Source organism: Xyrauchen texanus, chromosome 10, assembly GCF_025860055.1.
Source record: "Xyrauchen texanus isolate HMW12.3.18 chromosome 10, RBS_HiC_50CHRs, whole genome shotgun sequence".
Taxonomy (NCBI): Eukaryota; Metazoa; Chordata; class Actinopteri; order Cypriniformes; family Catostomidae; genus Xyrauchen; species Xyrauchen texanus.
In genome coordinates, this window is record NC_068285.1 from 45,627,983 (window position 1) to 45,641,991 (window position 14,009).

Below are 14,009 nucleotides of genomic sequence, written 5' to 3' on the forward strand. Positions count from 1 at the left end.
AAGTGTTTAATATAATAAGTGTAGAGCAACAACCGAGGGTGTAAGGTAAAGGCTGAATATTGTAGATTTATTACAATATGTTGCATGTTTGAATTAAAATACCTGTGGATATGCAGGAGCACACACTCTACAAAGGCCTGACTGGAGATTTGCCTGATCTATCCGTCCTTCAGGTGAGTAGGGATATAACAATAGCACATTTCACTGTACAGTATGATATATCAACCAAAATCTGTATACCAATATTTCATTTTCTTTTTCCTCCCTTCTACAAACAAATATTCTGCTTCAAAGAAAAAAAATGAAATTGATGTTATCATAAGGGTTCTTCATTATGAACTTGTATGCCATGCATAACATACTGTGGATAGAAATTACAGGGAAAGTTACTGGTATGATAATTGTGGTTATATTATATTACTATTATATTTAGTGTATTGCTAATCAATATATTGTTACTTCCCAGATGACAGCGGCTCGCTTCAAGAGCAGGTGAAGCAAGTTGGGACAATGTTGAAGACATTTGCTCGCACTGGGCAATCGGGAACAACTTGCAAACAACACCTTTGGTTGTTGGTTTAATTCCCACTGGGGCCACCTGTACATGTAGTAGACCTAGATATAAATGTCATAGTTTAGTATTTGAAGGTCCAGGACTGACTACTTTATTCTTTTATTCTGGGAACCCCTGTAGGTGCAGATCAAACCCTAATGCCGCGACGTCTTGGAGTTTGGCGATGTTGTGCGTAGCATGGACGACAAAATGCTATGCTGCAACGTTTCAGTGCCAATGTGTCTGTTGGAGAGTTATCCCTGACAGGGGATGTGTTACTCCCCCCTAGACACCCAGGAACATTTGGCGTTGCTTGACAACAGTTTGAGGCAGGATAAAGAGCTCCAGCAACGATTTGTAAGTGTGCCGATTTCGTTTATAACGGTATAGGGTAATCTAAAAAGTACAATTAAGATCGTACACTGCATATTCTACAGTCTGAATCCACAGCCTGTCACATTTTAAATTTATGAGAAGCTTCAGAGAAATGTAATTTGTAACATGTTTTTTTGTATTTTCAGCTTCGGTTTTTGGCAATCAAATGTGGGAGGGACCTAAAGACAACCGTGTGGCTGAATGCTTCAGAGTATCTTCTCTAATCACCTTTCCATCAATACAACCTGGACTGGTGTAGGGGATAAAGCATGTTTTAGAGACATGTTCCTGAAGACCATTGTTCAAAGTAAGTTGGATATTTTTTTATATTTAAGTACATGTGTATGACCTTATGCCATTCAAATGGAATGACAGATCTTTATTTTCTACAGGAGCCATCCGGAAGAACCCGGCAACACAGGATGCCACTGATGAGGCGATCCAGGTTAACGTTACGCGTTACCTGAAAGGAGCATCTGAACATGAAGGTGGAAAAAGGCGCCGCACAGCTGAGAGGGACCCACAGCCGACCCCTTAAACCTAGGCTGACTACTGACACCCCAGCATCACTGACAACTGGAACACTTTCTTTATCCTGCAGTCAGTAACATCAAGACCCCTAAAAAAGCCTGCTAAAAGTGTCAGACTACACTCACCCAATCCACACTGTTCACTGTGGAAATTGCTCTTTTTTTTTTTTTTCTCGTGACCCTGCTTTGAGGGCAGCTCCTTGGATGAATATGGGATGGTTTGTCCTTTTATACAGGCGCACGAGGAATCACTGAAGATATGCCAATTTGCACTGCCTCATTCTGGAGGTCGGGGAAAACCGGTGATTCTTAGCCCAGAAGTCCCCAACCTCTCCAGACATTCTGATTGGCCGTGTTCTCTACAGCCAGATTTTCTGCTGTTAATTATATTTATTCCCACTTGTTGTCATGTGTAAGTTGAATGTCAAAATGTATATTATACCTGCACATTCCTTGATACCAAAGATCTCAATTATTTCATATACAATTTGCTGCTTATTTCATTGTTACACAAGATTGCATCTTAAACGAATGACTGAGTTGAAAACTTGAATAAGAACGCATTTTACACAGAGGGGACCAGCTAGGGAAACTTACCTGCCTACAATAACTGTTTTCATTTGAGTTACATTAATCATGAATAACCTTAGCCGAGTCCCCAGGAACATCGGGCTATTAAAGTAACAAGCCTATAACTGCGGTCTTATTAATTCTAGCTTCACCATACACTCAACTGTGAGGTTTATCTGATTTTCTCATGGACCTGTAACACAATGCCCTGACAGTGACTTCACCGGTGTCCTGATCTTTATTAGAAACTGAGAGGAGACCAAGTTAATATAATTTATATCACAATTATCACAAAAATTAACTAACAGTCTGCTTTAAAACTAAGAAAAAACAAGCTTCTATACTAACGTTACATTAAAAATGAACACGTGGCGAACTAGCTTAGCCGCTATCTGCCGGCACACCACATTAGATTAAAATACTTACCCTTGTAGTTGTGCAGATAACTCGATATGTAGAGTTTAAAGCCCTTGTCCCTCTTGCTTGTCGGAGCAGGGGACCAGGCATCAACAATGCGATGAACATCGCTGACGCCAGTATTTTCGAACATTCTGGAGACGTCGAGTAAAAACAGACATTTTGGGCGACGCGCAAGTAAACCGGAAACAGATTTGGCGACAGCGGAACTTCACTGTTCAGTCTTTGTCATGTGTTTTAGCAATACATTTTTAACATTTATAATGTGTTTAGATTTTTTGTATTACCTTTACAGGGACTTTAACACTTTCTTAAACATTTGTACGGGTCAAATTGCAAAACCTGTAAAAGGTAAAATAACAAAAAAATTCGAGGTTGGAAAAAATGTAGACATAAACGAAATTTCTGCGCAAATGTGAAACCAGAGGATAATTTCGCTTTTTCATTGAGTTTATCCTTCACGTCAAAACAGGGATTTTCATGTTTATGATAGATATCACCATGGTTGCAAATTAATAAAAAATAATTAAAGTATAGGCTACCTGATATTTTGGCCATGTTGCAGGTCTTTCACTGTTCACTGATACAGGCATTGGTGAAAAGTCTAACTTCATCAATTTATTCTGCTAAATTGTTCATACCCTGTATTAAATATCTATTTTAAAACCTAATCAGAATCAGAAAGATATTTATTGCCAAGTAAGTTTTACAAAAAGAAATTATTTTTGGTTTATTGGTGCCTGTCTCAATGTGCATCAATCAAATAAATGTAAACAATTTTCACCTGTGTATAAATAATTCAATATATTTTACATATATTACTGTATAATCACTTCAGAGTTTCAAAGTAATTTAAATGTCATTTCCTAAACCTTACCTTATCATGGAATCAAGAGTCAAGAATCTGTTATAAACCCTAATGGCTTTGGAGCAAAAATAATAATAGCCAACATGGCTGGTCGATTTTGAGAGTCTAAGCTGTCCTCGTATTTCAAAGCGGCTTGCCGCCGTCGGCCGCGGTCGATTGCCGCGAGGCAACCGCCAGAGAAAATGAAGCGGGCGGCCCGCCGTCTGAACGCACCTATAGCCGACAGCTTGGGGACGGCGGCAAAACGAAGCCGTGCGGACATTTTTTGCTATCTGGAAAATGGGCGTGACGAATTTGGCGGCAAACGCTTCATACCCGCCAGTGAGACGCACCTATAGCCGACAGCTTGGGGACGGCGGCAAAACGAAGCCGTGAGGACATTTTTTGCTATCTGGGCTGATGTCATCCTTACATGTTAATTTAGTTTTAAGAAACCAATAACTTCTAAATAAATGTTTTTTGGAAAGGAGTCCACAAACGGGTTTTTACTATATTTTGGAACAATTCTTCTGTACAATAATTGACAAATAGCTGTTGGAAAATAATTACTTTCCAAATAGTCAAATAATAATAATTAAAATGTTTAAGCTTTTCTTAAAGACTAGCATAAATTTAGAGCAATGTAAAAAAATGAACAACTCTCATAGTCATTTCATATGTGAGGTAACAAAAAGAATCAAAATAGTCTCTATTAAAGATAGGTAGGCATTGTACAGAGTTTTTTTTTGTTGTTTTTTTTTCTTTCAAGAAAAATATCATTATGATTGTGAGCTTGCATTGTTGACAAATAGGCCTACCACCAAACTTCCATGACGCTGTTACTTAAGAGGGGTTGATCTTTTCTGCATCTGTAGATTCACTGTTAGGCTGTCACCCCTGAAAAACAGTCATAAATATGTATTTTATTTACTTAATATAATTGGACTTTCATTGTAATTAGGATTTCTTTATGATAAATGCTCAAACAATATACACATATAAATGTACAGTATATAACTAAACAATCACAACATATCTTTGCTAGAGCTTATAAAACACAATTTGGGATGTGTTTTATAAGCACCACTTCATGAAATTCTCTTTGCAACAAAAGTAAAAAATATAATGAAATGTTTTGGTTGCTCAATGAAGCGTCCCTTTTCCTTCAAGTCCACCAGCACCACTGAAATCAAGCTTTTGCGGCAATAGTGAATCTCAATCCTCTCCTCTAGTTCTCCGTTGTGTCGAAGAAGCGACACTAGGGGTCTCTCTTGAGAGCCTCGCGCATCTCTGAACTTGAGAAAAGGCCAATGAGAAATTGGCAGACAGAATTTGCATGTCCCGCTCCCAGACATACGGGTATAAAGGGAGGGAAATGCATCTGTCCATTCAGAATTAGTGTAGTTCCTGGATGCGGTCGAATTTCTCTCCACTTCTGACGGTCATAAGAGCTGCCTCGTGTGCCTTGGCTGCGATCAAACGCAGGCAGAATTTTATGAATGGTTCATGTTCTCGGTGCGAGAACATAGCCATGGCAACGTTGCGGTCGCGGCTTTCTTTCCTCACGAGAGAAAGCCACTTCAGCCACCCCCCGCGCCGTGCCTCCTTCCTACGTGATTGGGGCTGGTGCGGCTGTCGATGAAGGCGTTTTGGGGTGTAAAGCGGGCTTGGTTTCGCCGGGTAAATCCCCACGAACCACCCACTCCCCAGCACACTCGTTTGCTTCTACTTGGGTTCGAGGTGAGAGCGGCTCGCCTCACGGCCAGTGTGTTTACTCCCTCAGACCCTGCGAGCTGGATGATGATTTCGCCGCTGCATCGGAGACCGTCACAGTGGTGTCTGATGCTGATGAATCAACTGGGCTACCACCTCCGGGTCTGCTCGTCCAGTGTGAGCCTGACGCGCAGATGCCCGGTATGCTTGCCCTGAACGGCGTGAGTGTGGGGCGGGATTGGATCATCCGTCCCCCCCTCATGGTTCCTTTCTTCCTGGAGTTGCATGACGAGTTGGCGAAGCCATAAAGGGCACCTTTTATTGCTACTCTTCCTCGCTCCTCCGCTCTCACTACCCTTGGCGGTGGAGCAGCTCCTAGCTGTCTCCGCCCTGCATGCCATGGCCCCCCTGCAATCCGTCAGGCCAAGGCACTTGAAGATCTGCACTTGGGTAGTCCTGTTCCTGATGTCCTGCAGGAACTGCGTTCAACGAGACAAAGCACGCTTTCTCAAACGCCCCTGTCTCCCAGCTCGGTGTATACGGCGACACCATTGATCTTCATTGAACTTCGCCCAGCAGTTCTCAGCGGTGAAAAAACAGACGGAGGCCACATCAAGCCCCGCCAAGGGCTTCCCTCTGCGGCTTCCAATCATCAGGCAGCTCCGCTTCAACCTGGGCCCAGCTCTCAGCCCCTGCGTCGAGCGCCCCACAAGAAGTGCAGGCCCCATGTCTCCCGAACATCCTCGAGGACCCAGAAGGCTCCCAAGCGTTCCTGAGACGGATGACCCAGGGAGCGGGATGTTTGCTCCAGAGCTGGCAAGCAGACCACGCCGGTGTAGGCCCGGGAGGAGAACCTTCAGTTAGTTCTCACATTCTCAATAATAGAGCAATTTCCTTTATGCAACGGTAGACCTGAAGGTCCACATCTCTATCTTGCCTCGACATCGACCCTTTCTTAGATTCGCGTTCGACGGCCAGGCGTATCAGTACAAGGTCCTCCCCTTCGGCATGTCTCTGTCCCCTTGCGTTCTCATGAAGGTCGCAGAGGAAGCCCTTGCCCCGCCAGGTGAAGTGGGCTTCCGCATACTCAACTACCTCAAGGACTGGATCATCCTGGCCCACTCCCGAGAGTTACTATGCGCTCACAGGGACCAGGTGCTCAGGCACCTCAGCTGCCTAGGTTGGGGCGCCGTGTGCAATGGGTACGCAGCCGTTGGCTCCTGGAAAGGACCCCCACTGTGTTGGCACGTCAACTGCCTAGAGTTGCTGGCTGTATTTCTTGCCCTACGGAGGTTCCTCCCACTAATTCACTAATAATTGTTTGCTTCCCAAGAGACCTCCCACTGCCCGCTTTGGTACTCCCTAACGTAAGCTCCCCTCGGGACAGACGCGCTGGCACACAGGTGTGCGGTTGCAACAGATGCTGTGCAAGGTCAGGGAGGACGAGGAACAAGTTATTCTGGTGAATGCGGAAGTTCTAATTGGCCTGTCACCTGCCGTCGTAGACACGATCAACATAGCCAGAGCTCCCTCTACCAGGCAACTTTACACCCCAAAGTGGTGCTTGTTCGCAAATTGGTGTTCTTCCCGGTCTGAAGACCTGCAGAGATGCGCAGTTTGGTCAGTACTTTCATCCCTGCAAGAGAGGTTGGAGTGGACGGCAAGTCCTTCGGTAATCATGACTTGATTATCAGGTTCCTTAGAGGTGCCGGAGGTTGAATCCTCCCCGGCAAAGCCTGTTCCCCTCCTTGGATCTCTCAGTGGTCCTCTCGGGCCTTCAGAGACCCCCCCTTCGAGCCGCTTGACTCAGATGAGCTTGAGGCCCTCTCCTTGGCGCACCTGATCGCTCTCACCTCCATCAAGAGGGTTGGGGACCTGCAAGCGTTCTCTGTCAGTGACACCTGCCTGGAGTTCGGTCCAGCAGACACCCATGTCGTCCTAAGACTGTGACCGGGCTACGTGCCCAAGGTTCCTAAGATCCCCTTCAATGACCAAGTAGTGAACCTGCAAGTGAAGCTGCCCCGGGAGGAGGCAGCCCCAGCCTTTTTCGTCGCTGTGTCCGGTGTGCGCTTTGCGTACTTATGTGGACCGCATGCAGAGCGTTAAATGTTCTGAGCAGCTCTTTTGTCTGCTTTGGTGGACAGCGGAAAGGGAATGCTGTCTCCAAACAGAGGCTTTCCCACTGGGTCGTTGATACCATAGCATTGGCCTATCACACTCAGGCCGCGCCCGCCCCCTTAAGGGTTCGAACACATTCTACAATAAGTGTGGCATCCTCGTGGGCACTGGCCAATGGCACCTCCCTAGCAGATATATGCAGAGCAGCGCCCTACACCCAATACCTTTACGAGATTTTACAACCATATTTTCTCAGGTCCGAGCCGGTAGAGCTCGGTAACGCGGAAACACCTGACCGGGTGTACCGCTTTCACTTAGCACCTTTCCCCTCCACTGTGCGCTTTTATCCCAGGAGATCCCACTAACTCAGCTCCCTGGATGACTCCTCCTTAGCCCTCTGGTCCGCAAATTCAGCGGAGGAATTTCCTGACCAGACCCACTAGTACTGAAAACAACTCTGTACTTGAATAAGTGCTGCACAGGAAGGGCCCCTGTGTGGATTAATCCCTCTGTGTGTATTTACGCGGTACGGTCCCCTTGCGAGCGGACCCGCGTCTCCCTTGGGCAGTCCCCGCTGGCCGCCATGTTTGTAACAACTCCTCCCTCTCAATAGGTAGGATCTACCACCGCACCATTCTCCACATGTGGCCTGAAAACCCATGTGATGTATTTCACCACTCTTTACCTACCCCAGCCTGGGCAGGTGTGGTCTCCGCAGGGTCTTTTCCCCCTGAAAGAATAGGAATTGGAAAAGAATGCCTTCCCCGATGCGTGTGATAGCGTTAAGATGGCCCCAGTCACTTTGACTCTATGCGAGAAACATAGAGAGAGAAAAGGTGCGGCTTGCTCCCATGCTTGGCACATCGCCTTGTTCTCCCCCTTCGGGATGTAGGGAACCAGAAGGTTATGATGATTTTATGGGGCGTTGGGGGAAGGGTACATGCAGTCTGATGCGGCCTGTCGCTTTGGCACGCAACTGCCTGCCCGCACCTGCTTCAGCAGCGCACGTACAAAGTTCAGCGCATGGCGTGATTAAATATGGACCCCTAGTGTCGCTTCTTCGGCACAACGTCGAAGTGAACGACATACGGGGAACGTCTATGGTATATAACCTTGAAAAACAGGTGTATTTCTTCAAAAACAAAATGTGTTTCTGTTAATCAATAGTATTCTGATGTGAGTCGTTGGTGCGTTTCCTTTGTGCTGGCATGTATCTTTTAATCAGTTATTATATGAATGGTGTCTTGTTCTAATGAGCTGAATGTATGATATCTTTGCAGCTGGTGTTTTCTTTCATTAGTCAAATGATAATGTGTATGAGCAAACAAGGCCGCCTCATTGTAAAAAGTATGTGATGAGGACATGGCTGTTTGTCTCTTACGCAAATGTTTTTATGAGTTGATGTACTCTGTCCATGAACTGTAACACGAGGTCAAGATATGAGAGGCTACCAAAGATACATGTTTCTTTTTCTTTTTAATAGATAGGCGAGGGATCTCCCACCAATATTTAATTAACAAAGGACGTAGAACATATTGGTGGGAAAGAGACAAGGCAGTGACCTCGTGGGTCAGAGATAACAAAAAGGTATATAACTGAGAACTTAGGATAATGAGTCAGAACGGACAGCTGACCGGTCTCATGTTTGTTGGTGTTCAATAAACTACAACTTTGGCATCTGGAACTCAAGACTCCGAGAGTTTTCTTACAACTTAGAGAGATTCATCATGATTTTCCAGGACACGTCTAGGTTACTATTGTAATCTGATTACATTTTAAGTTTTAATTCCATATCAGAAAGTGTGTACTTGATATTTCATCAACAAATATAAATGTGCTTTAGCCTGGTAAATGGCATATCTAATGGGGGGTTTTCACTGCATGGTACAACTCGACTCGTGTTTTCCACTGTGGATAGTACCTGGTACCAGATTTTTTTAATACTTCCTCTGTTGAGGTTCCAAGCAAGCAGAGCCGATACTAAATGTGACGTAAAAATCCTGCAGATCACGGATTGGTCAGTGAGAATAGTCACTACCAGCATCACTGGATTTGCGACACATGACATCAACCCGCTAGTTTTAAAGTTACTAACAGCGATAACAGTATCATTTGTTCACGTGACTTTCGAATTGTAAAAAGAAATGGCTGTATGCAAAACCATACCGTGGTCAATAAACAAGATGCAGACGTTCCTCTCATTAGCAACAAATGAAACAGAAAGTGTCTCTGTTGGCCGCACAAGGCTACCACTAGACCTACCAACAGTCTAGCAAAAAGTAAAAAAAAAAAAACTGTAAAAGTGACTACAGAACCATCAAGGAAAAGTGGAAGTGGTTCAATCAAATGTACGCTATCTAAACCGGCAAGCAATGGGAGGGAGAGTGCCCTGAACTCCGAGTCCACGATGGAGAATGGTATGTTAACTCTATACTCTACTTGAAAACTTCACTTTATTTAGTTGACCAGCTACTGTTGTAGTTTTTCATGCCAATTTTGTGAAAAATCACTCAGCATCTTTGGGGTTTAAATTTCAGAAGAATAGACTTTATTATCACACAATAAAGCCGAGTTGCCTACAGTGAAACCACAGTAACAACAACAACAACAACAACAACAACTGAAGCATCTTTGGTTTGGTTTTACTTAAATACACCTCCTCAAACAAGGTGGGGCTTACATGCATTATCTATCATGCTCTTCATTGACTCTGGTCTTGACCATATTAAGAAGTAACAGAATGTCCTTTGGAAGAGATCAATTCTCCCCCCTAAGTAATGCTATTTATGTTTCTGCACACACAGTCAAATAGTCAAACCTATGTGAGCACATATTCATCACGTCACAGGCCTTTACATACAGTAAACTGCATGTTTGCCCCTCAGACATAACTGTGGTATAAATAAACCATGTTTTCATCGATTACTCCTGATTAACTTGATAAAAAATATACTACATATTCCCTCCTCTGTGACTTTCTATAGTCACAAATTAACATATTTAAGCATGTACGTGCTCCTGGTTTGGTCTTGTTTTTGGTTGTCACAGTTATGTAGATTGCATTAAACAAAATATTCATCCTAATTTTAAGAGTTCTTGCTTGTAGTGTAGATGTCTTCAACCCAGATGCTTTGCGCATCGTAGAGGATCACCCTTTGGGGAGAGGTTAACCAGCACTTACACCCAGGGCGTGGTTCTTCATATCTTCTTATATATTCATTGAAGGAATCAATTTCCTCCCAACTTGGTCTTTCTGTCCATTCAGGGTAGTTGCCATTGCATTGGGCCATTCACATCAATCAAAGTCATCTGCTTTACTGTTGCTCGAATCCAAGATGATTTTACCAATGGTAACACACAACAGAATCTTATTCCTTCCACAATGTTGTTATCCAGATATTATATTAATTTTAGTTAATTGTGCACCCCATTTCTTTTGGCAATCAGGTCATGTTAATTTTTAGTCACCACCATATATTCTTTTCCATTCTTCATTATTATTAAAATGTACATGAGTTCAATAACAGCATAAACAAAAATAATTTTCCAATAGTAATTCTTCATCCTGCAAACAATCCCAGGTTTGCTTAATACTTCGTTAATAATTTAGGCACTTCTTTGTATGTAACGGTTCTCAAAGCTTTACCTCCAAAATCAATCTATAATTGGTCTTCTACACAGGGTGTGATCCCCTGACAACACAGTGATAGAATGCTTGTTATTCATCGCTGTGATAAAATATTTTCATAAAGCGGTTATTAAGACACTGTCAGGTTGAGTGGAACTCACAACTTCTGGCAGGTTTCTTCTAGACCTCCCTTTTGATGCTTCTTTCCTTAAAGCATCCATCCACTTCCTTAAACCCAGTTCACCCTTCTTGGGCATGTTTCCAGGGCGGTGGCGCCCTGTCTTAGGCAGCTCTCATTTTGCAATTGGAGAGTCTTTACCCGTCATTGGGTCGTCACCTCTTGCCACTGGAGAATTTTACCCATTATTGGGTCATCATCTCTTGTCTCTGGTCTCGGTACCGCTCAGTCTTATTATCCAATCTTTAATAATTTGGTATCTGGAAACAAACATTTTCCCTTGTTTCAGGGAGCATCACCTGAGAACCATCACAGCCAATGGAGCCATCTACAACTGCTCAAACATTGAGACAGTCCAAAACATGGTTATTCATTATTCAAAGTTCAACAATCTATTGATATTGTCCAAATGAAAAGTAAAATGCAACAATTGAACTCATTTACAGTTCACTAATTTCCATTCAAGCTGCTATGTTTTTTCCTTTGGCAAAGGTCACAAAAGACCTTGTCTCTTGGTGAAGACTAACCTTCAGAACAAATCAAAATACATGATCGCCTCTGTCAAGCTTCTAAGATGCTTAATTTAAATCATCACTTTCATTTAATAATTTCTAAGTAGTTTTAGAACCCACATTTATTTTCCAGAAGTACATTCAACCAAATCTCTTATCGTTAGTATGAACACTTCACTTCAAATTGCCCTCTGAAAATAACAAATCTTTAATCATGATGAGGAAAGCTGTTTGAACCTTTCCTTCATATTACTGTATCTAACATTATTGTCAAATCACATCATTTTCCATGTAAAAGAAAATAAAATCAAAAGAAAATAAAACAATTTAGTGATATGGTTTTAGCCCACTTAAAAACTTAAACTGAGAGCGAGAGGGAAAGAATTTTGAGAGAGAGATTGCACTCCTTCACACTGTTGTTACAGTTATTCCTTTTTTTTTCTTAGAAAATCACAATAACACATTTGTAATTCTACAACAGTGAGAATAGTGATAAATGTAATTTAATAAAATGATATAATCAAATATATTTTATTATATTATCTGCTTTCAACCTTTGCCATTGTAAACCATCTTCAAGAAAACTTCTAGAATTTCTACTTGTCTTATCCCTTCCCTCCTCGCACAATAAAATTAATGCGCATTTGTATTCAGACCATTGAGAAATTTAAGTTTTCGTTTTAAATCAATAAACTCTCTTATGATTACTTTCTCTCTTTTCTTACTCTTTCTCAGGAGAAGGAATTTTCATTATGTCAAATAAACCAACATAAATTACCTTTTTAAATTAACAGAAAATAACTTGAAGATTCTAAACAAAATAAAATAGTAAAGTGGCACAATGGAAGTTCAGACATATATCTTGTGTTTTGCAATAATTGATCAGTAAAATACATTATGTCCTTTGAATTTTTTACAAGTCTCATTGTTTATATTCTAATGTTATCATCCATTAATAATATGATTTTTCAGTTATTATCGTCTTATACTTATCAGCATTTCATGATCAATTATTCAGTTAAATAGCAGAGACAGATGTCACTGTGCATAAACTGTATACCTTTAAAACAGTTTTTTCATGGATTTAACTTAAAATAAAAAATAGCTTACTAGAAATAGACAATTAACTCCTTGCAGTACTGATTAAGCTTTTTCTTTAAAGTGAGGGTAGTCTTTGGAAAATTTAGGGGAGTAAACAATCCAATATGTTACTCTTACTTTGCCATTAAGTTTTTATATTTAACCTTCACATCAACAAATTCGCAATTAGATGCTGGATTTAAATTTAGACCCTCAGAACAATTTCGACATGGATATTGCACCCATGGATGGCATTTGGAGAATCAAACATCCAATTAGTTATATATGACTGAAATCAACTTATCAAGAGAAATTTGAATCCATAATTGAAATGTCAATTCAGTAATGATTACCAGCATTCATGATAGTAAGAGGGCCAATCATATAACAGCCCACATACTGTATTTCTCAGTCTTTTTCCTTTTCTCCGGACTGTCTCCTGTAACATAAGCTTCTTCAATAAATCATCTGGCCCAGCAATGTTGAGAGACTGGTTCCAGAATGAGTTATTGAAATGACTTACACAATGCTGACAACAGAGAGAGTAAAACATGGTTAGCATCAATTTCACACAGAATAGACACATTACATCAAATTATTTATGATATTCAATTTAATCCTAATGTTTCTCTATGGGTTTCACCTAATACCAATCTCCAATTTTTCCTTAGCATTATCAATATTTTGTCAATCAAATACACCACATATTGGGACTTATTTTAATTCTATCTGTCATGACTGGTCATATACCAAACCCAAGAAAAAACTTCTCTGAGTAAATTTGAAACGTAGAGAACATGCAATGATTTAAATTATTCTTAAATTTATTTTCTTTAATTCTAGTCTCAGTGACAACTTTCAGTGTACCCATGATCAACCAATGCCTACACTGTATATATAAAACAAGAAATAAAAGAAAAATGTCTAATCTCAAAAGAAATAAAAGAAAAATGTCTAATCTCAAAAGAATCTGCTATCTCTTTTTTCTAAATTTGGGGGCCCCTGTGTTTGACTAGAGACATTATGAGAGACACCGGGTTTAACCTCTCTGTTCACTATCAGGTGTTACTCAATCTCTCCAATCAGACATTTTCTAACAAAAATAATAAACACTATCTGTCTTATTTTTGTTGGTTGATCAAGTTTACACCAATAAAGTTGCACACACATGTACATTGTTCTCCAGACATATTTAAACACATCAAAAATAAAACATATAATCATGGGTTTTCAAATGTATATATCAGGACATTATAGTTTAATTTAATATTGTTAAAAATGTTATTCTCTCTTATTGGACTAGACAGAACATAAAACAGACACATGAATGTGAAATTTTCACATTTAAGATTTACTTTTCATATTCCAATTTCAAAATCCTTCTTTTTAATCTCCCTTTCCCAGTTTCTGTGGCTTTGATAACTACTGGCCTCACTAAGAGAAATACCATACACATTCTATCTAAAGTATTTGGAGCTGACCTTTGGG